A 27,059-nucleotide genomic window follows, 5' to 3' on the forward strand; every position below is an offset into this window, starting at 1 on the left:
GGACGAGTTATGTGCAGGTAGGGCGTAAGGCATGAACATGGCATAGAGATTTTAGATGATTTAAAGTGAGTTTAAGGGGCGGGGAGATGGAGCCTAAAAGGAGTACGCAAAGGAAGGGTATAGAGGGAATGGACAAGTGTCCTATTCATTGTTGGAAATAATGATAACTTGGAAGAAAAAGGTCATGTACCTGGTAGTCTCAAGGTCACCATTCGAGGAGTGCTTTGTTATCTCTGTTTGCGGAAATGAAATGGATGACAGAGGGAGGAGTGTTTATAAAGGGGGGCGCACATGTGAAGGAGAAGGGTCATGGTCAAAAATTGCGACTAAAAGGGGTCACATTGACCTTGCTAACGTAAGATCACATGGTGAGGATGCACTAGGTCACAAGTCAAAGTGATATCATCGTCAGAATGTCGCACACAATATGGGGACACAATGTTTTTGGTTAGTTCCAATGCAATCCTGTGACTAAGCTACTTGAGGATTAGTTAATGCAAAGTTAGGGTCACAAGTCACAACATTATGGCTTAGGATAGGGTAACTAGTACGACTAGCAACCCAGAAGAAAAACTTAAGGTAGGCCTTGTAATTTGAGATTTTCCTAAGCCTTGGAAGAACTTGGAGATGAAAGAGAGTAATGAGATGCTATGGAATTCTATGGAAAAAGATCGAGAGACTAGCATGGGGGCTCCAAAATTTTGAGATAGGTCAAATTTTGGGGTTGTTGTAGCTACTAAAACACATCAATAAACATCAACACAAATTTATCCAAATATTGACTAAAAACATTATTCCCCAAGAACATAAAATTAGCTAGAGCATTCGTAAGTCTAAACAAAAGCACAGTAAACTCATAGTGCTCATATCTAGTTATGACGTTTTTTTATGAATATATTCATCTTTAATCCTTGATTTATGATATCCAAACCTTAAATATATTTTAGAAAAAATAGTGGCTCCTCTCACTTGATCAAATAGGTCATCAATTATAGGTGGTGGGCATCTATTTTTAATTGTTAACTTATTGAATTTCATGGAATCAATACACAATCTAAATGTACCATATTTCTTCTTTACAAACAGAGTTGGTGCTACCCATGGCAAAACACTTGGTCTAATATATCCTATATTTATTAATTATTGAAGCTACATTTTTAACTCCATTAACTTTGGCACACTCATTCTCTAGGGAAGTTTAGACACTAGTGTGGCCCTCGGTATTAGCGAAATTGAGAAATAAATGTCTCTTAAGTGGAAATCTAGGAACCTCATCTGAAAACACATCTTTGTATTCATGTATCACCTCTAAGTCATCTAATGTCTTGGTTTCAGTTTCTTACGAATTATCTTCTACTTGAATAGAAAATAGTTCACAGTGTTTTTAGCACACCTTTTTAATTGCAAGGAAGTTATTTGCTGGATGGAAATGGGTCTAGCTATACCTTTAATTATCTATACCTCTCCTTCATCCATGGTACAGGTAATAGTTTTTTCTAACTAGTTAATAATTTCCCTATGCCCTTACAACCCATCCATCACCACCAATACATCATAAGAGACCAAACGAAAAAAAATAAAAATAAAAATAAATAAATAAATAAAAATAAAAATAAAAAATAAAAAAGTAAATTAAAGTAAATTAAAATTAAAAATAATAATAATAATAATAGGTTTTTTGTTGTTTTATTTCTGTTTAATTCACTGGGAGAAGCCTTTACCCAGTTAGTAACTTTCCTCTTAGTGTCGGTAGATAATTGGACCAACCAAGAGTTTTTGTATTTTTCTGTATTTAAATTACATTTTTCCACTATTAGAGGATTAATATAATTCAAACTAGGACCTATATCTATCAAAAAAGAAACATGTTGGTATAAAATATTACCTTCTATCTCAACCATAGTGGATTGATTCTCATCTTCGCACTTCTCCAATGTTGTATTAATTCTAGGAATACTTTTGGCCACATCATTCAGTGTGGAAGCCTCTTGGATATTTTGAAAATTTTGAACATATTTCACATTATAAGGACAATTTTGTAGGAGGTGGGGCTCCCATATCCCTAACACTTCAGCAGTTCCCTTTCTTTCCCATTAAAACCCTTATTTTTTCAGGTCATCTTCCTAGTTCCTGTCTGAGTTTGAGCCCTTTGTGATTGATCACTATTTCTGCTGAAATTATGACTCTCGCAACTCTTGCCAAATTTTTTAAAAGAAGAAATTTTAGACCCTTTTCCTCCTCATGAAAAATTTTCCTTCCTTTTATTATGCCAAGATTTTACATTTACACTTCTTTTTTTAGACTATTGATAGCAAATTCTAGCCTTTCAGATCGCTTCATCCATAGTTTTTGGATTATCGTATTCAATTTTCTCTTTAAATGAGAGTGGAAGGCAACAAATAATTCGTTTTATTTTGGTTTTTTCTTCATGAATAATAGGCACATATCTCAAAAGGTGTGAAAGTTTCCTCACTAGTGCATCGATAGTCATTTGACCAAGTATTAGTTCATGTAATTCATTTGCCTTACCATCATAATATATTTCAGTTAAATATTTTTCCTTGAAAAATATTGGAAATTATTCCCAATTAACACTCTTTTCTTTCAAATTATGTATAGACTTGCTCCCACCATAAATACATTTTTCCATGTATTTCATATGTAGTTAACTTAGCCATCAAATTACTAGGATAATCATAAACTTCAAAGTATCTGTTTATGTTGAGTAATCATGCCTCTGTTGCTTTCTCTGACTCTCCATCATAGGTTGGAGGCCTAATTTTCTTGAATTCCCTTTGCAACTCTACTTTGTTTCTTCCCTTGATTAGAAAGCATTTTAGTTGAATTACACTCTTCCACATCTTTAGATTTATCATCCTTACTTTCATACACACTATCTGGGTTATTTATTTTGGAGGTTTCTCCCATATCTTCCTCTTCCATTATTGGTTCTACATTTTTTTGGATTTTACCCATCTATTAAATTTTTTATAAGTTTTTCCTATTCAACATTGGCCTTTAGCAGCTTCTCATTATTTGCATGAATAATAGCTAACTCCATCCTCAATTCTTTAACCATTTTCAGTAACTCCATTGTATGTGGTGGTGTTTCTCTTCCCAATTGTACCCAAATCTTTTATTCTCCTATATGTGTTCCTATAGGTGGTTCTGCCATCACCTCTTTTCTTCTCTCTCTGTGTAAGACAAAGCATCTATTTTATTAAAGAAAAAAATTTACTAGCCTCACGAGCCATAGTGTTGGAACCAAATGCTCTGATACCATATGTCATATACCTCAAATTCATAAAATAATATTAAGGATTGCATGAATTTTTTTTAATTATATTTTTTATTCACTAGCTCATTAATATTTGTTTTGTTACTAACAAAAATAATGGTAACAAGTATAATTTTCAATCAATGTTTCTACCCCCACAATCCATATTTAGACTCAAAATGAAAATATATGTTGCCATCACTATATTCTCATATGTCCATCACTTGTTAAGGTAAACATATATTTCCTCCTCAACTTTAAAAAAAAAAAAACAAGCAAACTAATTTTCCTATGTCTTTATTCATTCCCCTTAGGGTCTTTAAGCTTCCCCGCCATAGCTTAAGTATCGTTTGTAACTATATAAAAAGGGGTTTTTCATTAGGCATTTTTATCTTCATACCTTGTATCACCAAACATATATTTATGTATACTTCATAGAAAATAGATCTTCCTATGGTTTGACACTGTGACTTGGTAATAGTTCAACAATGATTTTTACCACTTCATCATTGGCGTCGATATCATAAGGTTTAGTATGGATGTGTGAATCCTTCTCCAGCATATTCATTTGCTACATTGCTTAGTTTGAGTGTGCCACATTGTTTTGACCATGGGTTTTATCAAGAATTAAATGTCTTAGATCATGTTAATGGTTTTGATGGTGAGAATTTTCTCGATGGGTAGTTAAGGTAACTAACATCCCCCCCCCCCCCAAACACCTTTTTCTCTTTGTTAATTCATGAAAATTTTCGGAAAAAATCACATAGAGAGTATTTGGTCGACGCGTTCGAACCAACCAATGTGGTTCATCTTCAGGACAAGATATCACCATTTTATTTGAGTGGCTATGGTGCTTTGAGCTCTACAAGTTATGAAGGTTGGAGGGTTCACTCTCTCTCAACTCTAGGTCATAGAAGGAGTATAGAGTCATTTCTTTACCAATCATGACATAATATTCTTTTTAGAGATAGTACCATGCAAGCTTGAATGGGATTTTGATGGTGTCAGCATGGCAACTACTTGATCCATAAATTGTCATGGATATTCCATTGGACAATTCATCACAACAAATCTGATAATATTATATATAAAATTTGAAATTTGACACTACTACAGCTTTCTTGGATTTCTAGATTTGTAGATTTTACTCTAAATAGTGTGTGCATGTGAGTGAAAATTATGTGGAAAATAGAGAACAGAAAAAGAAAATCTCACACACACATTCAACACAAGATATGCTATGGAAAACCCTTTCAAGAGAAAAACCCAGTTGGAAGGTGAGGTCACTCTACTTTCTTTCTCTAAAAGGAAATATGGTTGTGAGTACAAAGAAGTATGACTTGTGGCCCATTGGCTGCTACAGTGTACAAATTATCTCCATGTTCTCTACCTCCTATCCATCTTGGTTATTTTTTGCTCATCTAAGGAAAAAATGCACTTGAAAGAATGGAATCCCTTTTCCTCATAAGAGGTTTGTTATAACCCGGTCTATAATCTACTAACAGTTAGGTTTAACTACCTCAACTTTTAACCAGAGTTACAATATAGACTCTTCTAGATTCCTCTACATCATAATCATGTGGCTAGCCCCTTTTCCATGAATAATGTTGGCTGACATAGAATCCTCTCAAATTATGGTGGTGAAAATAGGAAGGTCAACTTTTGAGTGGCATAACTTTTGCAAACGGACTTTGATTGACGTGATTCTTACATCGTTGGAAAGGTATTTGTGTGTAGAATAGCATGAAAAGGTGTGGAACTAAATTGATAAAGTTTTACCACCAAAAAAAAGTTATTTTATGCCTCAAAACGCTTCTGGAAGGTTTCAGTCCCTGTTTTTCCAAACTAGATCCCGCTAGTAAAAACGGTCCCATGAGTTGATTCCTCCACTTTTTCCACTTTGAAAGCATCGATACAGATGAAAAACAATATAATGATCCAATATGGATTACACCTCCCCATTTTGGAATGATTTTGGTCCCAAAAAGCCTCTACTAAATGAGGTGAGAAATGTTTTCCTCGAACTTCTCTCTAGTGTACCATTTAACTTTGCCTGGAAGTTTCCCTTTCAACCCAATCTACCAAAGGTCATGTTTCCCATGTCTTGTAGTGTTAGACCTATTCTACAAAACTATATTTTTTTCAACTCTGCCTAAGTATCTAGTACCAAATCCTCCATACAAGGTAGGACATGTTCCTCTCCCTGATCTAACATGAAAGGCTCATAAAGTTTCTAATTCTCTACATTCACAATTGAGTGAAAGAACATATATGGTGGTAAATTGAGTGGATAAGAATTATCACCTACCTTTTCTAGTATCTCAAAGGGACCATTCCTTAGAGACTTGATTTTATTAGCAGGCCCCTACAGCCTCTCCTTTTTAAATTGTAGTCATACCATTTCTCCCAACTTCAATGATTTCTATGTTCTATGTTGATCATGCCCGACCTTATATTTCTCCTACGACTTTTGTAGTCTCTCTTGTACCTATAGATGGATATGCCTGATATTCTCTACAAAATTTTCAGCCATCAAGGCATCTCCTATAATATATTCCCTCACTCCTCCTTGTTTCCCATATGAAATGTCCAAAGGTGAAGGTGGAAAATATCTAAAATAAGTTTCAAATGGGGAATTTCCCATAGAAGTGTAGATTGCTTTGTTGTAAGAATGTTGTATATATACTATATTTTCATCCCAAGTATTTGGATGCTTATGTCTGTATCCCTTCAGAAGTTGAACCAAATTCATGTTGACTACTTCTATTTTCCCATTTTTTTGTGGATGAAATGATGTAGATCTCTTCACCTTCATGTCCACCTTCTCCCAGAATGTAGTCCAAAATGCACTATTAAATCTTGTATCCCTGTCTGAAATTATGCTTCTTGGTATCCCAAAGTGCACCCAGACTTGTCCAAAGAAAAATTTGGCTACTTCTTTCCCATTGGTGGTATTTTTACAGGGCATCAAAACACACATCTTGTTGAACCTTCCAACTACCATGAATAGGTAATCATGTCCATTCCTATTTTTTTATAAAGCTCCCATAAATTCCATGGAAATGATTTCACAAGGACGAGTGGGTACAGGTAAGGGATTATATCGACCATGTTTCCTATTGCTAGCCCTGTCAGTACAACAAAGCATGCATCCTCCTATCAACCTAACTACTTACTCTTGCATCTTCGGCCAATAGACATACCTCTTCAAGTTGGCCATGGTCTTCCCTACACCAAAGTTTCCTGCAACCTTGGATGTGTGAGCCTCTCTAATCAACTACAATTTCTCGCCTTTAGGAACATATAGATTATCCAACCTATAGGGTAACCCATCCTGGAGATGGTATTCAATGGTGTTATCACCATCATATACATGACTCTAACTCTACAACTGTTAAAAGACCTCCTTGAAGACCTCATCCTCTAAATATGCCTCTCTATATGCATCATGGGTCAGTGGCTCCATGTGCATACATTACGGGAGTTTTGAGGTCTAAAATGGGCCTCCTAAGGAAATTATAAAATAATAATGGAAATAATAAAATAAAATTTAATTACATCATCAAATTTTAGAGGGAAAAAAGAAAAAAATTATTTTTTCAACTTATCTCCATATGGGTTTACTCGAATTTCAAGTGTAAACACTCATTGGATGCATAATTTGATTCCTCGTCCAAGGAGTATCCATGTTGCATACTTTTGATGGACCCTGCTACATGAAAAATGAGAAATACATGAAAAGCATGATTGCAATCACATTTTTAAATGTATTTCTTATTTTTCATGTAGCAGGGTCCATTGAAAGTATGCAACATGAGTACTCCTTGGATGAGGAATTAAATTTTTCATCTAACGAGTACTCCCACTCGAAATTTGAGTAAAACCTTAGGGAGATAAGTTTAAAATATGAGTTGAAAAAGTAGTTTTATTATTTTATTACTTTTTAATCTTTTTACTTTTTTACTTGAAAAATGGTGAATCATCCCCCATGGTTGGCATCATCATCTTGTATCCTATTGGTTCTTATAAATTTTATTTTGGTTGTACATTTTTCTTAGGAGGCCCATTTTAGACCTCAAATTCCCCTAATGAGAGTTCCCAAAGTTTTGATATTTGATGTGGGTGGCCTTGAAAGCATGTCATCCAACTTATTTGGGCTACCCTTCTTGTACTTGATCACCAAATGAAATTGTTATAGAAACCCTATCCACCTGTAATGCCTAGTTTGTTGTGGCTTAATCTGGGCCTACAAGTACTATAGTGGTTGGTGATCTATGTGGATGACTATCTCCTTTCCCATTAGATAATGCTTCCACTTCTTCACATATTACACTAGGGCATAGAGCTTCCTATTGTAGGTAGGGTAGTCAAGAACTGCCCCATGAAATACTTCAAAATGGTAGAAAACAGGCCTTCTTCCCTACATCAAGACTACTCCCATATCATACTCGCTCACATTTGTGTCCACCTCAAAGGGCCACTACAAGTTTGGTAATGCAATAATTGGTTCTTGATTAATCTTCTTCTTTAGCTCATCGAATGCCCTCTTCTGACCCTTTCAAAACTAGAAACTCTTTCCACTTGTTGTTATGGCATGGAGTGTGCTGCTACCACTGAAAATGAGGCTATGAATTTATACAAGTACTATGTTGCCCCAATGAAACTCCTGACCTCATAACATTAGTAGCTACTGACCATTTCATGATGGCCTCCATCTTGGTTGGATCTACCTTTAGTTCTCCTCCACCTATCATATACCCTAGAGACAGCAAAGATTATCATGTTAAATCACACCTCTTGAGATTTGCTAGCAATTGGTGCTTCTTTAATGCCTCCAGCACCTATGTCAAATGACAGATGTGCTCCTCCCAGGTAGCACTGTATACCAGTATATCATCCAAATAAACAATAACAAATGAATCTATAAAAGGGTGTATTACATCATTCATCATTCATCAATATCATAAACGTAGATGGTTCATTACATAGGCCATATGGCATGACTAACCACTCATACAAACCTTGTCTGGTTTTGAAGGTGGTCTTCCAGGTATCCTCTTCTTTGACTCAAAATTAGTGATATCTAGACTTTAAGTCCAACTTGGTGAAGTATTTCACCTATTTCAACTGATCCAGTAGGTCATCTATCCTACACAGGGGGATTTTGGGTTAAATGCTCTGTAATCTATACAAATCCTCCAAATATCTTCCTTATTTGGCACGATGATAATGGGTGACCCACATGGTGATGTACTTGGTCGAATGACACCCTATTCCAATAGTTGTTGCAGTTGTTTCTTCATCTCACTTTCTTCTATAATAGACTGCCTGTACAACTCAATTTTTGGAAATGGGAAGTCCAACAATAGTTGGATCTCATGCTCCACTTCCCTCTTAGGTGGTAACCCTTTAGGCTCTCAAAACACATATTTGTATGCCTATAAAAACTCTTCTAGTTTTTGTTTATGTTTCTTAGTACACCCCTCTAGGGATTCCTTACCTCTTACTAACTCTTCTACGTATTGATTTTATCCTAAGAACAGTAAAACATACCTCTTGCTAGAACTGATCAATTCCTTGGCTTGGTTGGCACTTACCAATGAAATTTTTTACTTTCCTTTGTGCACGTTGATGATAAATGATTTTCCATCCTTGAAGAGTCGGTACTGGTTGGATCTTTGCATGAATATTTCATCTTGCATGTACATGTAGGGACTTCCAAACATGATTCCACATACATCAAGGGGAACCACATCTAGTTCTACTTCATCAATAAAATAAGAACTAATAGAAAATCTAATTTTGCATTGTTTTTTATCTTAATCCTTGCATCCTTATTTACCCATCCCAGTGGATATGGGTTTGGATGATAACAAAATTCAAGCCCCAACTTCTTGACCAGCTCTGTTGCAATGAGATTCACCTACAATCCTCAATCAAAAAGAGTATCAATCTTTGTCTTATTGAACTGCATCTTTATGTGAAAGATCTTGGTCATTTCTTTCTCTTCCTATTGCTAAAGACTACTCATATCCACCTCCTTCTGCACTAGCAAATAGAACATCTTCTCATCCACATCTGAGATGCTTTCAACTTGATTCCTCAAATTTTTTGCCAAGAGATTCTTCTTATTATCATATTTATTTTTTTTCTTCGAGTCTAGCTATGGGTGCAACTTTTAGCACTTCTCCTCTTATGGCCATCAATGTTGTAATGGTTGCAGTGATTACTAGGATCTTTGCACTGGTGTGTTTTAGTTGTTGTCTTTTAATCTATTCCCCCATTTTTTCTTATTATTCCCCTCCTTAGAAGAATCTTGTTGCTCCTTATGCTCCAATCCACTTGATTTCACTCTCTTTGTGCTTATGTTCTCCATGTAATGTGTCTACACACAAGCCTTGTCCACTAATTTGGGCTTTAACAACATCACTTTCTCTTACAGATGGTCATGTAGATCCCCCAAATACTTGAGGAGTATATTTGGGTTCTTTAGAGAGATACCCAACATTATGGCCATATTTCTAAAAATTTTGGTGTACTCCTGCACACTTTGTCCTGGCATTTTCCTGAAGTAGTGCCACTAAATGCACTGGTCCTCCACGTACCCAATAGGGTAAAACAGTGAATTAATGAGGGTTTTGAAGTCCTCCCACTTAGTAATTGGAGGATCTCCCTCCAATTTTAGGGTCTCTGTATGGCTCTCTCACCAAGTCAGGGTATGCCCCTCTAATTTTAGTCACGCAAATGAGATATTATGCTCTTCCTCAATTTGATGGACATTGAAATACTCTTTCAATTACTACAACTAGTGATTCAACTTAAGAGCATCAATATCCATGTGGTACAACTGGATATTAACCTTTTATTCCATTTTAAACAAGGGTTGTGAAGGATTCATGACACTTAAACTGGGTTGATATTTTTCAGGTTCTTTTTTCAGTTGGTTCTCCATTTCATCCTGATCTCCTAATCCCCCTTCTGATTCGTCCTCTACATTTGAACCCCCATATTCTTTGAATATCCCAAGCTTATTGTTCAGAGCTTCTAGGAGGAGATTTTCATTACAACTTATATCAACGACTTGTCGTTCCAACCATGAAAATCTCTCCTCTATAGGATCACGAGGGTCATTCACAAATTCATTGGACATGATTAGGGTTTTATGATTTTTTGCCTAGCCAATCTAGATCCCATGAAAATATCCACAAAGTAACCAAAGAAAGCTTCTCTCATACCAATATGACCCATAAAATTTCGTTGATGTTCCACTGGATAGTTCGTCAGAAAATATTTGAATATATCATATTTAAAATCTAGAATTTTACACTATTATAGTTTTCTTAGATTTCTAGATATATAGATTTTACTATAAATAGTGCATGCATGCGAATGAAAATTATGTATAAAATAGAGAATGGAAAAATAAAATATATCACACACATTCGACACAATATATGATTGGGAAACCCTTTCGGGAGAAAACCCCATCTAGAAGGTGAGGTTTCTCCACTCTCTTTCTTTGAATAGAAATATGGATGTGAGTACAAAGAAGTATCGCCTGTAGCATAAATCATCTTCATGTTCTCTACCTCTTCTCCCTCTTGGCTATTTTTTCTCATCTATGAAACAAATTCACTTGAAAGAATGGAATCTATTTTCCTCTTAGTGGCCCAGTTAGAACGCAACTCAATAGCCTACTAGTAGTTGGTTTTGACTACCTATACTCTTAACCAGAGTTACAATATAGACTCTTCTAGATTCCTCTACATCATAATCATGTCTCAGGCACCTTTTTCATGAATAACAGGGGCTAACGTTGCATCCTCTTGAATTATGGCGGTGAAAACGGGAATGTTAACTTTTGAATGGAATAGTTTTTGCATGCGAACTCTAATTGACGTGATTCTTGTGCCATTACAAAGGTATATCTATGTGAAATAGCATGAAAAGCTGTTGTCATAAAGAAAAATTTTACCCCCAAAAAAATGTGGCTTTATGCCTCAAAACCCTTCTAGAAGGTTTCAGACCTTGTTTTGCCAAACTTGGTCCCACAAGTAAAAACGGTCCCATTAGTTGATTCCTCCACTTTTTCCACTGTGAAATCGTCGAGATGGATAAAAAATAATATAACGATCCAATCCATATAACTTATACCATAGGTATGTTAAGTATATAACTCTCCCTATGAATTATGACAGGATTTTAGGTTCTCATTTTTCTTCTTGTCGTTTTCTCTTAAGATTTCTTCTCAGATGGAAGTTATTATATTCCCTTTTTTGTAGTTGTAGATTCAAGGTCGATAGGAATATGGGATATCTCTTTATTTATTTGATGAGGGTTTCCACCCATTATATTGAACCTATGTCTATGGAAAAATCCATTAGCCTCAGTCTATGGGAAAAAACCTCATGTCAATACCCCAATTTTTTTATATTCCTTTTCCTTGAGTTGATTTCCAGATATTTTGCATAGAATTAAAAGAAAACCCTCCAGTAATTATTCATTTTCTCTTATAGGCCAGAGGTTGGATTTTGGTTATAAATTATAATGGTTAGGGGGCTTTTATAGTATTTTGGGTACCATCATTTACGTAGCCTTTTATCGGGATTATCTTAACCTTACAGAAAGAAACTTCTTTATGTTCCAGTTGGGTTAATGCAGAGGGTTAAACCTTATTTCCTTTTTGTGGGTTTATGGTTCTAGTCCCCAACGGCGACATAATATGCTTCGATAGGTACCCACTTCTATTCATGTTTTGACTTCTTACTGAATTCATAACTTAAGGAATTTCAGGGTTATAATTTTGCCTTCTATGGTTATTTAGCCAGAAAAACCCCTCATATTGACAGGGTTTGACTCTGTTAATGGAATAGGGATTCGACTTCTACCAATTATTTTCTCAGGTAACTATACAACTTGCAACCCCATTTTCTTTCCTTTCAATTATTTCATATTTCCTTATTTCTTGGTTCAAATCATTTTTTGATAATTTCTTGTTGGTTTGTAGGTTAATTTTAGCCTTTTCTTTAAGAGGTTATCAAATGCATGGTCTTAGATTCCCTGTTCTCTAGTTTTCCAAGTACCCATCATCTTATTTTCCTTCGAGTCTATTCTAGTGCAAGGTCACTATTACAACTTGCAGGGTTCGAGTCAAATATGACAAGGCCATATTTTGGCATACTTACCCTTGCATTTAGGACTTTATTTTTGGGCATATTGTTGTTGATATTGTATGAAATGAATCTTTGTAATCATTTTGGGTGTATTCTGTAATATTATTTCCCCTCAACATAGGTTGAGTGAAGTTCAAATTTGATTGTTATTTTTCTATATTTAAAGTATTAATATCTTTCATATTTTTAACAAAGGACCGATACTATAGGCTCTTAATTGAGTTATTGTTTTTAAGAGTAGCTTTTCATGACTGTGTATGTAATTCATAGATAACATTTTCCAGTCACAAAAAATATTTGTGATGTAAAGAATAAGGCCTCCATGCCTATTTGTAACTCAGACTTAGCACTTATTTTCCTTGCAAATTGAATATTGGTTATTATATAAAATCCTTATTCATATTTATTAAATGCATTCATTTTTTGACACTTTTCCTTGACAATTTAATACAAGGGACCACTAGTCTTATCACACTTATTATTATTATTATTATTATTATTACTATTATTATTATTATCATCATCATCTGGAAATTGTACACTCACTTGTACACATTAAGAGACACTCAAAATCAATGATCAACACATACAAGGGTGACATTTTCAGTTGAAAACACCATGAAGACCAAAAATCAAAAATTTTCATAAGGTTTAAGTTAAAAAATTGGATCGTGCGGGTGCACCAATATTGGAAATTAGAAGTTGCGTGGTTGTTTCTTCGATAGTCACGCGGTCATGGGAATTTCTAGTCAACACCTCAGGTCGCAAACTTGGTTGAGAAGCACTCCAAATATTTATATGATGGGCTGAAAAAATCGAGCCTTGAGCACCAAGAAGCCTTAAAGGCAAGGAATTGAAAGATCTCATTTCATTATGAGGTTAACCACCACATTTATGAGCCAAGGGGAGGAGAGTTTCCAAGAAACTCTATAAATACAAGTTCTAGGGGAGATAAGAAATAAGAAGAAGCAAAACATTAGTATGTTATGCTGCCAAAATTGCTCCCTAGCAGTCATGGCATTTCATTGAGAAGAGGATTCATCATTGAGAGAGTATCCATACTTCTTTGAGAGAGATAGGGAGCTTGAAAGGAGATTGCGGAAAGGAACTTCTGTTTTGAGGATTTTTTAGCACCATTTCTTAGATAATTCTCTTCAAGTCTCTTTTATTCATTTATTGTATCTCTTATACATTCAACAGTTAATAAAGGCAACCATTTTCCAATACTTTGTTGATCTATTTTCTTCATTAAGCATTGTTTATGTGTTTATTTCTTAGTTTTAAGTCTATATTTATATCTGCATTGTTTATGTTACTTGCAATGCTTTGTTTACTCATGTTTTTCCACTAAAAACAACCAATTGCTTCTGTTTTCCTTGTAGGGAACAACCAAGTCCAAGGAAGGTGTATTTGGTACTCTATAGCAACAAACATGCTACCACAATTATTATTATTATTAGTTCACTTAGGAAAATTCTTGCTACACAAGTTTAGAGTGCATGACTCCTAACTTTCAGGTTTATGCACCTATACTTTTAAGGATTTCTTATATTACAAATAGGGTTGCATGTTGCTTGAGGGATATCCTGGGAGCCTTTTCTCAATGTAAACTCATGACCATCCTAACCTTGTTTTATATATATATATATATACCTTTTTATATATATATATATATATATATATATATATATATAACTCTTGTGAAAATTAACTAAAAGAAATTTCCTATTTAACTCATAATTTGCGTACAAGACCAATTCACTATTTGACAAAACCTTTTCTAACATATACATGCAGAACTATTTTCACAAAGTTAGTTATAAAAAAAATTAAACACATACTCATTAAGTATATGAGTGATCCTATACTCATTAAGTACATGCATTCATTCCTATCTAATCCGTAGAAACATTAGTCATTCTCGGAACTCAAGCTCCTAATGAATCATAAATGGACAACCTAGTTACGTATCTATGTTTGTTTTTAAACATAATAGGAGCATTCATGTTCCCCCCAACCAATGTATTTATATCTCAATAGTTCCCCCAAGATACAGGCACCTCTTCTGTCAGGAACCAAACCGGTCACTTTCACATATTTTCCCCTCGAGCCCTAGCAGGGTATTACTAAATCTGGGTTGAAAATTCTTTATTATGTGTAGGTCCAGTCTTTCTCTCCCACTAGAATATCGTTCTCCAAATTTCATTTTTCTCCTGTAATTTTAATTGATATCTCATCTTCTTCCACCTATGACCTTTTTCTCTCGTCACAATAATTTAGGTGGTAGGGCATCATCCCTAAAATATGGAGGATTTTTTTTCTGTGTCATTTGTCATTTCTTGGACTACAACTGATCTTTAACTGATTCCTTATAGTTATGAGTCTGGCTACCCATGTGGTGGATCCTCTTATATTTTCAAACTAATAATAAGTAAAATAACAGTATGTCATTAATAGCAATAAATATTTACATATCTCATTAAAATGTCCAACTTTACTTTTTAGCCTCATGGTCATTATCCATACTCATGAAAATAAAATCATAAAAGTTCGATAGGAATTAATTTCCACAGGGGCACTACAAAAATGCATAGGAATAAGACGTAAATTAATGTACTTACGAAGAATTACAGGAGAGAGAGATAGACAGACAGAGAGAAGAGAGAGAGAGAGATCTCACATTTTAAAAAATATTAATAACAAAAATAAGTCTACATATTATATAAAACAAGTAAAAATTAAAAAAAATCGTATATATAAAACGTTTTAATTATGTGTTGTTTAAAACCAACATAGATTCAAGAGCCTAGAAAAATCAAATCTCTCAAGTTGCAAATTTTTTATGAATTTTTACACTCAAAAAAAGGTTTGCATCCTAAGAGACTGGATGCCTCTCAAGGCTTGGTAGATCTGAGTTAAAATGGATCTATTCTAGTAGTAAAAAAAAAAAAAAAAAAAAATCAATCCAAGTAATGTTTCCTCACATTTATTAATAGCATTCTAAAAAAATCATCTACTTAAGTTAATGTACTTTATTAGAAAGTTAAATCAAATATTATTAATATTTGTTATTACCATTTTATACAAATCCAATTACTTAAATTAATCCACTTTATCAAAAAAATAAAGTTAAATAATATTGAATAAACTAAATATAAAGAACATGAATACCAATCAATTAAAGTAACTCTTTAAATTATTAAGATTTGTTTTTTTCTATTATTTCATTGGGATTGTGTGAGGCTAGATAGAACTTACATGCTCTTTGGAATAGCTTAATTTCCTCATAGGCTAAATCTCATTTAAACAAACTAAACCTATTTAGACATACTACTAGACACATCATGAGTAAACTATTAAGAAAGATTAAGACTATATCAACTTTCTATTGAAATAACATCAAATTTCTTCAATAAATAATAAAGTTAAAACTTAATTTACACTAATTAATACCATAAAATTTGAAATTTAAAAATAAAAATAACCTATTAGCATGTATAATTAAAATCCAATGTTTAAGAGGAGAGTGGATTTAGACCTTGAGACATGCGCATGGAGCTGCTAGATATGAAAACAAAGGTATCTTGAAGACTACAAAATAAGTAAAATCCAACACGATTTATATAAGGTATTTATTTTTAAAAATTTATTAAATAAAATAACTAAATATTTATTTTAAATTTTATTTTTTCTATTATTAAGAATATAAAATTAAATTTGGGTTGATAAGTGTTCGGGGGGGTGTGTTAATGCACTTCAAAGGATAATAGGAAATAGAATTTACATGGGGCTCTAATAATTAAATGAAGGTCTATGCATTGTATCAAGGAATCAAACCAGCCTTTGCATTAAACATTAGTAAATTAATCATGGTGCGCTCAACACTTATAAGGAAGCATGTTCATTTTTATTCTATTTCTGTTGAATTTTCAAAAATATTCATTTTGTTTTGAATCATGTCTAAGAATTTCAAGACCTTCACATGCAGGGGAAAAACAATAAATAGGAAAATGAGTTAAAAAATTATACTACAAAGTATGATGAAGGAAGTTTAAGAATAAATGAGAGAGATCATTATTCCCCAATCTCTTGATTTTGGTTTAGGATGGGAGTCACCATTTGGTAGGTTGTGACATCATTGTATGTATGGGAGAAGGTAAGATTGGTAATCATTTAAACATAACCCTATATTATCTTTGCATACATTTCCCTTGTCACTCACATTCGTAACAACTACTTATGGTGCAGAGGATTGATATGATGTCACGAATCATTTTAAAACAAGGATGTCAATCCTATCTCATGTAGCCAACCTCATACCTATACTTTCTACAATTATTGAGGAGGAAGTGGGTAGTTTCTCCTTGGATTGTTCATATCCCTCAAATGTCTTGACTTTTTACTATACTCTATAATTTTTACAATTTTTGGGGAGGAAGTGTGTATTTTCTCCTTGTATTGTTGATATCCCTCAAATGCCTTGACTTTTTTCTCTACTCTTTTCTTTTTCTCAAGGTCAATTTTAGTGGATAGGGTGGAATCAGGGCTCATTCCTTGTTGGCCCCTACTTGTAAGCTTGTTTTCAAGTATAATTCTACGTTGAAGCATTCAAAGTGTAAATCTTCATCATTCTATTGGTTTGAGTTGAGACATGTAGAGCTCCTAGTGGAAATGGTAGAGCATTCCCACAAAGACAAAAAGAATACCCTTCCTAGTCACTCAAAAGAAATCCCTGACTTATAACAAGAAATGAATCATCTCTAGCTTCAACATGTAGAATCGAGAACAAATTGGTCCTCCACCATGGACATTCTCATTTATCAGAGGCAACAAATTCACAAAATGGGGGACAAAATTAATGCAATTGGGAGCCAAATTGAAGATTTGAATCTCTCAGGACAACAAAATCTCCATCCTTCAAAGTCTTCATCTCACTCGGTTAGTTCTCCTCCACATATTCTACCTTATTCAAATGTAACCTCAGTTTCTCCTTCCTCCGGTTTGGGTGAGAAAATCCCCCAACTAGTACTCTTATGCAAGTTAAAAAATCCCCCAACTAGTATACTTATGCAAGTTAAAACTTGTCAACCTGAACCCACATCAAGATGAAACCTTGAATCTCATGGTTTACATGATACTTCATAACATAATTATGACCAATTGTGTTTCCCCGTGGACTAAATTATTGGTTATAATTAAAAATGAATTTAAAAAATAGTTAAAATAAATAATGTTATTCTCAACATTTTTTTAGACCATCATATATCCATCTTAACTCTGGAACTTCCTTAAATTAGAAATAACCAAGTTCTCTCTCCCTGATCCGGATTTAAACAGGAACGCAATAGATTACAGAGATAACCATAAATACAGAGATGCAATAACCATAAACACATAGATGCAGCGGAAATAATGATTCATTTCATTAATGGAAAATACTGAAATATGCTTACAACCAGAAATGGAAATAACCCAGCTAGGGCGATGGTAGCTATCTCTGAGAAGAGATGTGCGGCTACATGCCTCTGAACTGTTCCGAACTGAGTTACAATGAGGCTCGAAGGCCTATTTATTGATGAGAAACAATGGAAAACCCTTCACATCCCGAAACCTAACCCTAGAAGATGAAACGCCAAATTGTGGGCCCCGTTTGGGTAAATTGGTACATCAATTTCCCGGGGTCGTAACTTTGGCATACGATCTCCGTTTGACGCGTACAATAGCTCGTTAGAAAGATCTATCCGAGCACTACCACTTTGGGAAGGGCAACATCGGTCTATAGACCCATGTTGCCCCCAGATTCCCAAAAAAACGTCGTTTAGGGCCTCAAAACGGCTCCGGAAGTTTAGGACCCGAAAAACTGCTAAAAATAGTAAGTTGTGCAACAATTTAGGAAACTGAAAAAGCTGAAAGAGACAGTTGTGGGGGTCCAAATGGGATAGGTGGGTGGCCACCAACATCCACCTGGATCATTCCTCCCCCCTTAGGAAGCAATGGTCCCCATTGCGTTGAGTTCCTCCATCTGCTGAACTGGTCCTGCAATCTCTGATGTGTCCAGTGATGGTGGGAAGCATGGTCGACGACGGTCCACATTGAACACTCGGTGCAAGCCAAGGAATGGAGGAATGCTGTGCTTCGAAGCATTGTTGCCCGTAGCCTTGGTATTGGTGTACGGATCATGTCGGAGTTGCCTGAGTTTCTGATGGGTTCTGGTAAGGCGTTCTCTCTGCAGATGTAACCAAACTTTGTCGCCCACATGAAACTTGTGTGGTACCCCTGTGGATGAGGAGAAGTTGTTCCTGTGTTCTGTCATGACCGTATCCCTTTGCTGCTGCTGCTGCGTGGAGGAACCCTTTGCAGGGGTCATGGATGTAGCAACGATCTTCCCCTTACTTTGGGAGTGAACTAGACAGATGAATTTCCTGGTCTGTGATATGAGCTTGCTGCCTTTCTTGGTAGTGATCAAGGATGTGGCAGTAGGTGGGGCTACCTCTGGTATCCTGTATAATGAATTATTCAAAGAAATAATGACAGCACGAGGCCTTGACTCATACACAGCATGTCGCCTCCACAAATATGGTTGGCCTAATAATACATCACAAACATCCAGAGGTGTAACATCACACAATACCTCGTCTGTGAAGGGCTTGATGCTGTAGGGAAGGCGGCACTGCTGGCGAACTTTCAGATCTCGCCCTTCATGAAGCCACCCGATACTGTACGGCTGCGGGTGCGGTGTAGTCGGTAGGCCCAACCGCTTCACGACCTCTGCTGAAATGAGGTTCTTTTGGCTGCCACTGTCGACAATGAATTGTAGCGGCGAACCCTTCACCCACATTTGTGAGTGGAAAAGACGCTCCCCCTCTTCTGGATCTGTGGGCTCATCTTTCTGGATCTTGGCGGTGGCAACAGTGGCGCTGGGATCCGCATCAATGATCTGCTTCCCTTTGCCATTCCCCTTGTCGAGTTCTAGCTCAGGGTCGGAACATGCATCTGATTCAGAAGCCTTCAACTCGGCCACCAGCGACTGCTTGGTCCGACACTCACTTGTGTTATGAGTGGGACTCTTGTGGAACTCACACCACTTTCCTGTGTCCTTCTTCGGCTTCGTGGTGTTGTTCTTTTCTTGTGGCTTCGACGGGTTATCTTGGGTCACCCCGCCTTGGCTTTGTCCTTTGGGCTTCGGATTTGCAGATCCAAAGTCTCGCTTCTTCTGTTTAAACTTTTGCTCGATTTTGACAGCGTATCGGTATGCTGTGCCGAGTGAGGAGATGTTCAAGAACACCATCTCTTCCTGGATGTATCTGTGTAGGCAGCCACGGTATTTGAGTACCAGATGCAGCTCAGAATCTTTGATACCCAACTGTGTGCGAAGGGTATGAAAAATGTTTGTGAACTCTGGCACATCTTGGTCTCGTCCCTGCCGCAATGTGGTCCATTTGATGTATTTGTCCTCATAGCTTCCGACAGGGTAGTACTGCTCCTTGATGGCATCCCGAAAGTCATTCCAAGTGGGTGCGGCTGAAAATAGTGAGCCTGTACTTTCATCCTTCTGCTCGCAGTAGGTTTCCCACCAGTCCTTGACGTGGGGGGCTGCTTTGAGAAGAGCGAAAACAATCTTTTCCCGACTTGAAAATTCATGAACAGAAAAATACCCATCTAGCAGATTTAACCATTTATCTACGGCATCTGCGTCTATTTGACCCTCGAAGATGGGGATTTCAAAATTAACTTGTACCTTAAACGGCGTGGCGTTTCCAGAGTCGCTTTTGGAAGTCGATGCGTCGCCTCTGGGTAGCCGCTGAAGGATCTGCGCAAAGCTATCCATCATCGCGTTCCTTTGCCGCTCGAGCGCTTCTTCGAGCAAGATTTTGATAGGATCTCCTGCCCCCTCGTCTTTCTTCTCATCCGCCATGGGAGGCCGTCGGGATTTGCGAGGCTGGTCTTGCAAAGGTTCGACCAGTTCAAGCCCTAATTCCTTATATCCCGACCTCGTTGGGGACATGCAAAGAAAAACAGAGAAAAAAGCAGACCGCTCTGATACCACTGATCCGGATTTAAACAGGAACGCAATAGATTACAGAGATAACCATAAATACAGAGATGCAATAACCATAAACACATAGATGCAGCGGAAATAATGATTCATTTCATTAATGGAAAATACTGAAATATGCTTACAACCAGAAATGGAAATAAACCAGCTAGGGCGATGGTAGCTATCTCTGAGAAGAGATGTGCGGCTACATGCCTCTGAACTGTTCCGAACTGAGTTACAATGAGGCTCGAAGGCCTATTTATTGTTGAGAAACAATGGAAAACCCTTCACATCCCGAAACCTAACCCTAGAAGATGAAACGCCAAATTGTGGGCCCCGTTTGGGTAAATTGGTACATCAATTTCCCGGGGTCGTAACTTTGGCATACGATCTCCGTTTGACGCGTACAATAGCTCGTTAGAAAGATCTATCCGAGCACTACCACTTTGGGAAGGGCAACATCGGTCTATAGACCCATGTTGCCCCAGATTCCAAAAAAAACGTCGTTTAGGGCCTCAAAACGGCTCCGGAAGTTTAGGACCCGAAAAACTGCTAAAAATAGTAAGTTGTGCAACAATTTAGGAAACTGAAAAAGCTGAAAGAGACAGTTGTGGGGGTCCAAATGGGATAGGTGGGTGGCCACCAACATCCACCTGGATCACTCCCTTTATTTTTTTCCTCTACAAATAGTTGATAATATATATATATATATATATATATATATATATATATATATATATATATATATATATATTGAAATAAATAATATATATATATATATATATATATATATATATTGAAATAATTTTTTTATGGCTAACATTATCTTTTTGTTATTGAGATGTTTTTGTTTTATATGTTATATGTCAATTGAACATACAATAAATTACACATCATATATTATCAATAATATTATTTTTACATGTAATCTATAAACCCCATATTAAAAAGTAAAAGAATTATATATCTCTCTCATGCTAAAAAGTAAATCATTTTTTTTACTTTCAATTACTTTTGTCTCTCTATATAAAGTTGATGTAAAATTAACATGGAAATTGAAATATTTTATTTATGGCATAATTGAATTTTATGGTTATCACAATTTTTAATTTGTTAATGTAAATATTATTTTATTAGTTTAAAATGTAATGTTACATGAAAACAGCTCCCTCATTTTGGGTTGTAGAGTTCCTCTAAGGAAATTTTGCACCTCAAGAGATCTGATTCCTCTAAGCTCTTGGTAGATTTAAGCAAAACACTAATAAAATGTTTTAACTAAAAGAATTTTTTTATTTACACTTGTTTAATATAATATATACATAGCTGACTTTGGAATATTTTATTTTTGATTCACCTTCTCCAAATTAAAATGTTGATACCTGCCCCCACATATTCATAAGTGCAAAAAAAAAATCTTTCATATATATAAATATATTTTCAAATGTCACAACACATGCACACATTATTTTTTTGTTATTAATATGTTTTTGTTTTAAATATTACATGTCAACTGAAAATACAATGAATTACACATCATATATTATCAATAATATTATATTTACATGCAATTTGTAAACTCCAAATTAAGTAGTGAAATATATATATATATATATATATATATATATATATATATTGTTTTTTTCCCGAGAAAATATCCAAGTAGATCCACTTGAAGGGGTCACATCTCATCGGCATATTAGCAGAGCTTAACCCCGAGGATGCCTAGGAGAATTGACCCCATGACCTCACAATAGGGAAGTTCTTTAGTGACAAGAAATCGACCAATTGAGCTAACCATTGAGGCTTAATATTATAATATTATAATAATATTGTAATATATATATATATATATATATATATATATATATATATATATATATATATATATAGATATATATATTTCCGAACAAAAAAATTGTAATTTTTTTCAACCTAAAAACCAAGGAACCAAATTACATTTTGCAGATGCCCAAAATCATTCAATCACATCAACCTTTCAGTCGATGCACAAGAAGAGAAAAGACAAAAATTATAACTACATGAAATTGATGGGGCTAAGTGTGATAATAATCAAATATTTTCCAATTTTTCCCTTTCTTTTTTTCCACCTTTTGCTAAATTCCTTAATTGGGAGTGGTCGATACTATTTCCAGTTGGTTTCCTTCCACCTTTGGGAAGGCTTCTTTATCTAAGTCTGAACTCTCAGATGTATGGGTTCTCTTTATGCTCCTACTTCCTTTTGAATGGGTATGACCGCCTTCTAGTGCTTTTCTACTATGATATTTATTGTTTCTATATCATTGCTCTTTTCCTCATGCTGATTACCAGGATTCTGGAGCACTAAAAATCTAGTGGGAGTCTATGCCTATTTGGCATAGCCCTTCTACTTCTCTTCTCCCTCCTCTATTTGGGATCCTTGTTGATTGTGTGCCTCTTATTATTGCTTACTTTAATCCATTTCTTCATCTTCATCATCATAAGAAGGCAGATCTGGAAATTTACATCCCTTTGGCTTTTTCAATCTCTTCTTTGTCTTTTTTTTTCGCTTGAGGGCATGAATTATGCAGACACCTTGTCTGATGGCAGATCCAGCATATGAAAGCAGTATTTTCAAAATCTAACCATTTTGTCCATTTGAATTCTTAATTAGTGAAATGTATGTGGACTAGAAATCCTTTGCTTAGGTTTATCTCCACGCATATGCAGGAAAAAGTAAATATACTTTTGTCCATTCTTTTTCAATCCATCTTTAGAAATCTCCCCAAATAATTTCCAAGCCTTCTAGAACATGGTGGTGCCAAAAGGGAATAGGGAGGTTATGTAATATTACCTATACCAGCATTTTTAAAACCACCATTGTTGTCGCATCAAAATCTGGAAACCATGGGGTTACGAAAATACATGCCCTTCCACAAAACCATGGTCCTTTATTTATGACATAGTATAGATAATTTTGCTTGTTGAATTGCACCACAAAGAATCCGTTCGCACACAAGTAAATATCACAATTGGTATTCCAATTTAGATAGATTCATCGATGAAGTTATTTAAACTTAGGCCAGAATCCATTAAATCGGCAGAATAGAGTTTTGGCATATTATAGACTAGTGCCTAAGACATCTTAGATAGAGGAGTGGTTTGGAAGTTTATCAGTGAGGCTTTCTGCTGCACTCCAATTGTCACGTATTTGGAAAAAGAGAATCAAGGGGGATTGGTTCAATAGCTCTTCATCAAGGAAGACTCAAGCCAATACATGGATCCAAATGTTTAGGGGGTAAATCGGGCCAACCTCAAAGAGAAATATCTGGTTCTGGTGGCTGAAACACAACAACAGGAAGCTTAATATTGACGTTGTAGTAAAGTGAAGAGGAGAAACAGAAGGAGGGAATTCGGTGCGTAGTGTTGATTGAAATGTAGAATCCTAAGCCATGATGTTCCATGAGAAATATGGAAGAGGGAGGAGATGAAAGAGTGGAAATTTTGGAGTGCAAATTAAGGTTTCATGCCATATACCTCATGGGTACCTTTATCACCAAATAGCATAGTAAATCTATGCTCATACAGTTACTACACGTTAATCGAATAACACAAGTAAAACTGTCTTGTACATAGGTACTGTAGGTTATAGACTAACACAAATAAATATGTCTTATACATAGGTATTGTTCGTTATTTAGTAGCCTAGATAAATCGATGAATCAGAGAGAAACTCGCAGCTTCATTACACTATTTCATAGAAAGAAAAACACATATGAAATGAGATTTACGAAGAGGAAACATGTTGCGCATTGATCTACTTGGAATCACCAGAATAGTTTCATTAATACTTGAAGGGTCCAAATAACCAATCCATTACATTCAGCAGTGTATCTCTCTAGTCCCTCATGAACAGGCAATTAGAACAAAAGTGGAATCACAAAATTTGGACCACTACGGGTGCAGAATTTCGGAACCTACTCTAAGTGCTTCTTCCCCCTATTTATACAGTGAAGGGGGGATTTGAATCAAAATTTACAAAATATCTCAACCAAGGGCCAACTATCCAATTGACTAGCTGTCTCAGCCTGTTATAACTCTGCTACCCAAAATGATTCTTAAGGATTTGATTCCTTTCTTGAAAATAAACATAAATTACAGAATAATAGAAAAAGGAAAAACGAAAAGATGATGGAGTAAGTATCCCTCTGTTGTTCCTGTGAAGGACCTTGATCAAGCCACGTCTCTACCACGATGCGTCCCTCTAACTGCTCAATCAGTTCCTGTCACTTTCGCCTTAACTGCCTGACTTCACCACTCTCTGGAGCTCGTAGCGATCAACTTTGGTTGTCTGTTACAGAGTAGAAGTGGTGATTGACCTAGCATTCGTTCATTATGTATCTGAGTGGAGCTCCATGTTGAGCCATTAATTCTTCCTAAGTCCCATACCTCTATTTACTCTCTGAATACGTGCAGTGAAGTAGTCGATTCCATTTCTGGGACCCACGTAGTCCTTGGTTTCTTGTTGCAAGGGCTTCTATAGGATTAGCCCATATTGATTTGCAACTGCTCCATGCCTTCATTCAATACCTCATATTCCGTGTTGAAATATGGCAACAAGAATATTCCAATTTAATTTGTCCTTGAATTAAATTGTGAATTAAAATCGAATGTAGTCTTAACGACTACCTGGAAATAATTAATTTATTTATTTTAAATTAATTAGTTGGAGAAATTCAAGTTAGAAGTCTTTCTGAAGTCATGCAAGATTTATCCCTTAAATTAAGGAGATAAGATTGAGTTATATTTGAGTTGTAATTAGTTAACTCATTTTACTGAGTTAAGTCTAGTTAAATTAGTTCCAAACTATTTGAGGAACTAATAGTGAGTTAACAGTCAGTTGATACATTAATGCAATCAACTAGTGCTACTCCAATTAACTGAAGATTCCCTCATCAGAAACTCATGCATGTCTATTCTGAGAAAGACCCAGTTGAGATAAATGTTCAAGTACAGTGTACTATCAGTTGCATGTGTTTTCTCATGGAGAAAACTCATGCATGCATTCAAGGATTTATCCTTGAGGATTGAGCAGTTTTGGAGGGTTGGTTTTCCACTTGGTAAAAGGTAAATCATCCAGAAGGAACAACGCAAGGAAATAGGAGCTTGGAGGGAAGAGAGGAAGGCTGAAGAGAATCCAAGATTGCCTATGAACATCTATGAGGATTGTACTGAGAGCTGGGTAGCTGTGAGAGCTAAGGCTTTGTATAATTCCTATGTATTTCCACCATGTATGATAATACAATAGTGTGGGGCTTTTAGCTAAGGCTTTCCCAAAAAGTATTTTCATATGTATTGTGCCATTGATTCTTCTTCTTCTGGTTATATTTTTTAGCTCGATCTTTAAGCTTCCGCAAATTGATAGTAGAAGTAGGTTATAGTATTCTGCTTTGATTTATATTGCATTATCGGGTTAACCTATATCAGATTTTCTACATTCCGACCCATATGCCTTCAAAGCCCTGTACCATACTCTCAGAGCATCATTGTATCAGGACTTTTACTCTTAAAACATTACAACATAGTGAGCTCTAATGTCCCTTAGCCCCCTTTGGTTTAGCCTCTTTCAATATTTCTTCATCATAGGACTGAGGGCTATGAATTGGGGCTCAACCTTTATATCATAGGTTTCCAGTCGGAGATGTTATATTGGATTTGCAACACTTTTGCAATATCTGATTGCGATAACCAATTATTGCTCGGCCTCCATCTCCGCCTTTAGTTTTTATGCCTTTGTGACCACGAACCAACCCCCGCATCAAATCCCTTATCACACTTTCCCATGTGTGCACTGTGTTACAAAGTGCCAATAAGCCTCAACCTCCAATTTGTGATTATCGATGTGATCTCATCACTACCACGTGGCACTTCCTGAGTGGTGACACGTGTCACCGGATATGCCCCCATAGGACCCTTGAAAGTGACAGATCAACATACCATGTGTCCTTCATACTTCTATGTCATGATGACATCAGTGTCGTGATGTCTTCACTAGATCCAATAATACTATGCCACGTGGCCCCCCTGGAGGAGAGACAAAAGGCTCGCCAACCCTTGGGTTTTTGCTAATTTCCTTTGTAAATCATTTTCGACCTTTCCTAGTGATTTACACTATAGGCATATTCTTCCCGCAATTTCTTCAGATTGGTCAGTTGAACATGGTCGATCACTGATTTGCGATATGTTTGGGCAGTTGCAATTGCTGATATGCCACATGGCTATGAGGAGCGATGACCGATTTCACTCTGCTAATATGTCTGATCACTAATCATTGATTGGCGAAATGCTTCTGCTATTGCACTGTAATTTGAAACCCACGACCGTTGATTTGTGATATCAGACCTTTGTTGTCTGAAGCGTCGAATTCCTTGCTACCTAATCCTCCAATATGTGATTTGTGATATTCTCCCGAACCTCCAATATGCTCTTCTCCTTCATTTCAAAGGCAAGAAAACCATCAAACTTAAACAGGCCATATCTTCTAATCTAGAAGTTTGTTTTTAGACCTCCACATGCTGTTGGAAATATTATTTCG

This window comes from Pinus tabuliformis, chromosome 1_2 (genome assembly GCF_031772625.1).
Source record: "Pinus tabuliformis cultivar Carrire ecotype Pingquan chromosome 1_2, CPIR1, whole genome shotgun sequence".
Classification (NCBI taxonomy): domain Eukaryota; kingdom Viridiplantae; phylum Streptophyta; class Pinopsida; order Pinales; family Pinaceae; genus Pinus; species Pinus tabuliformis.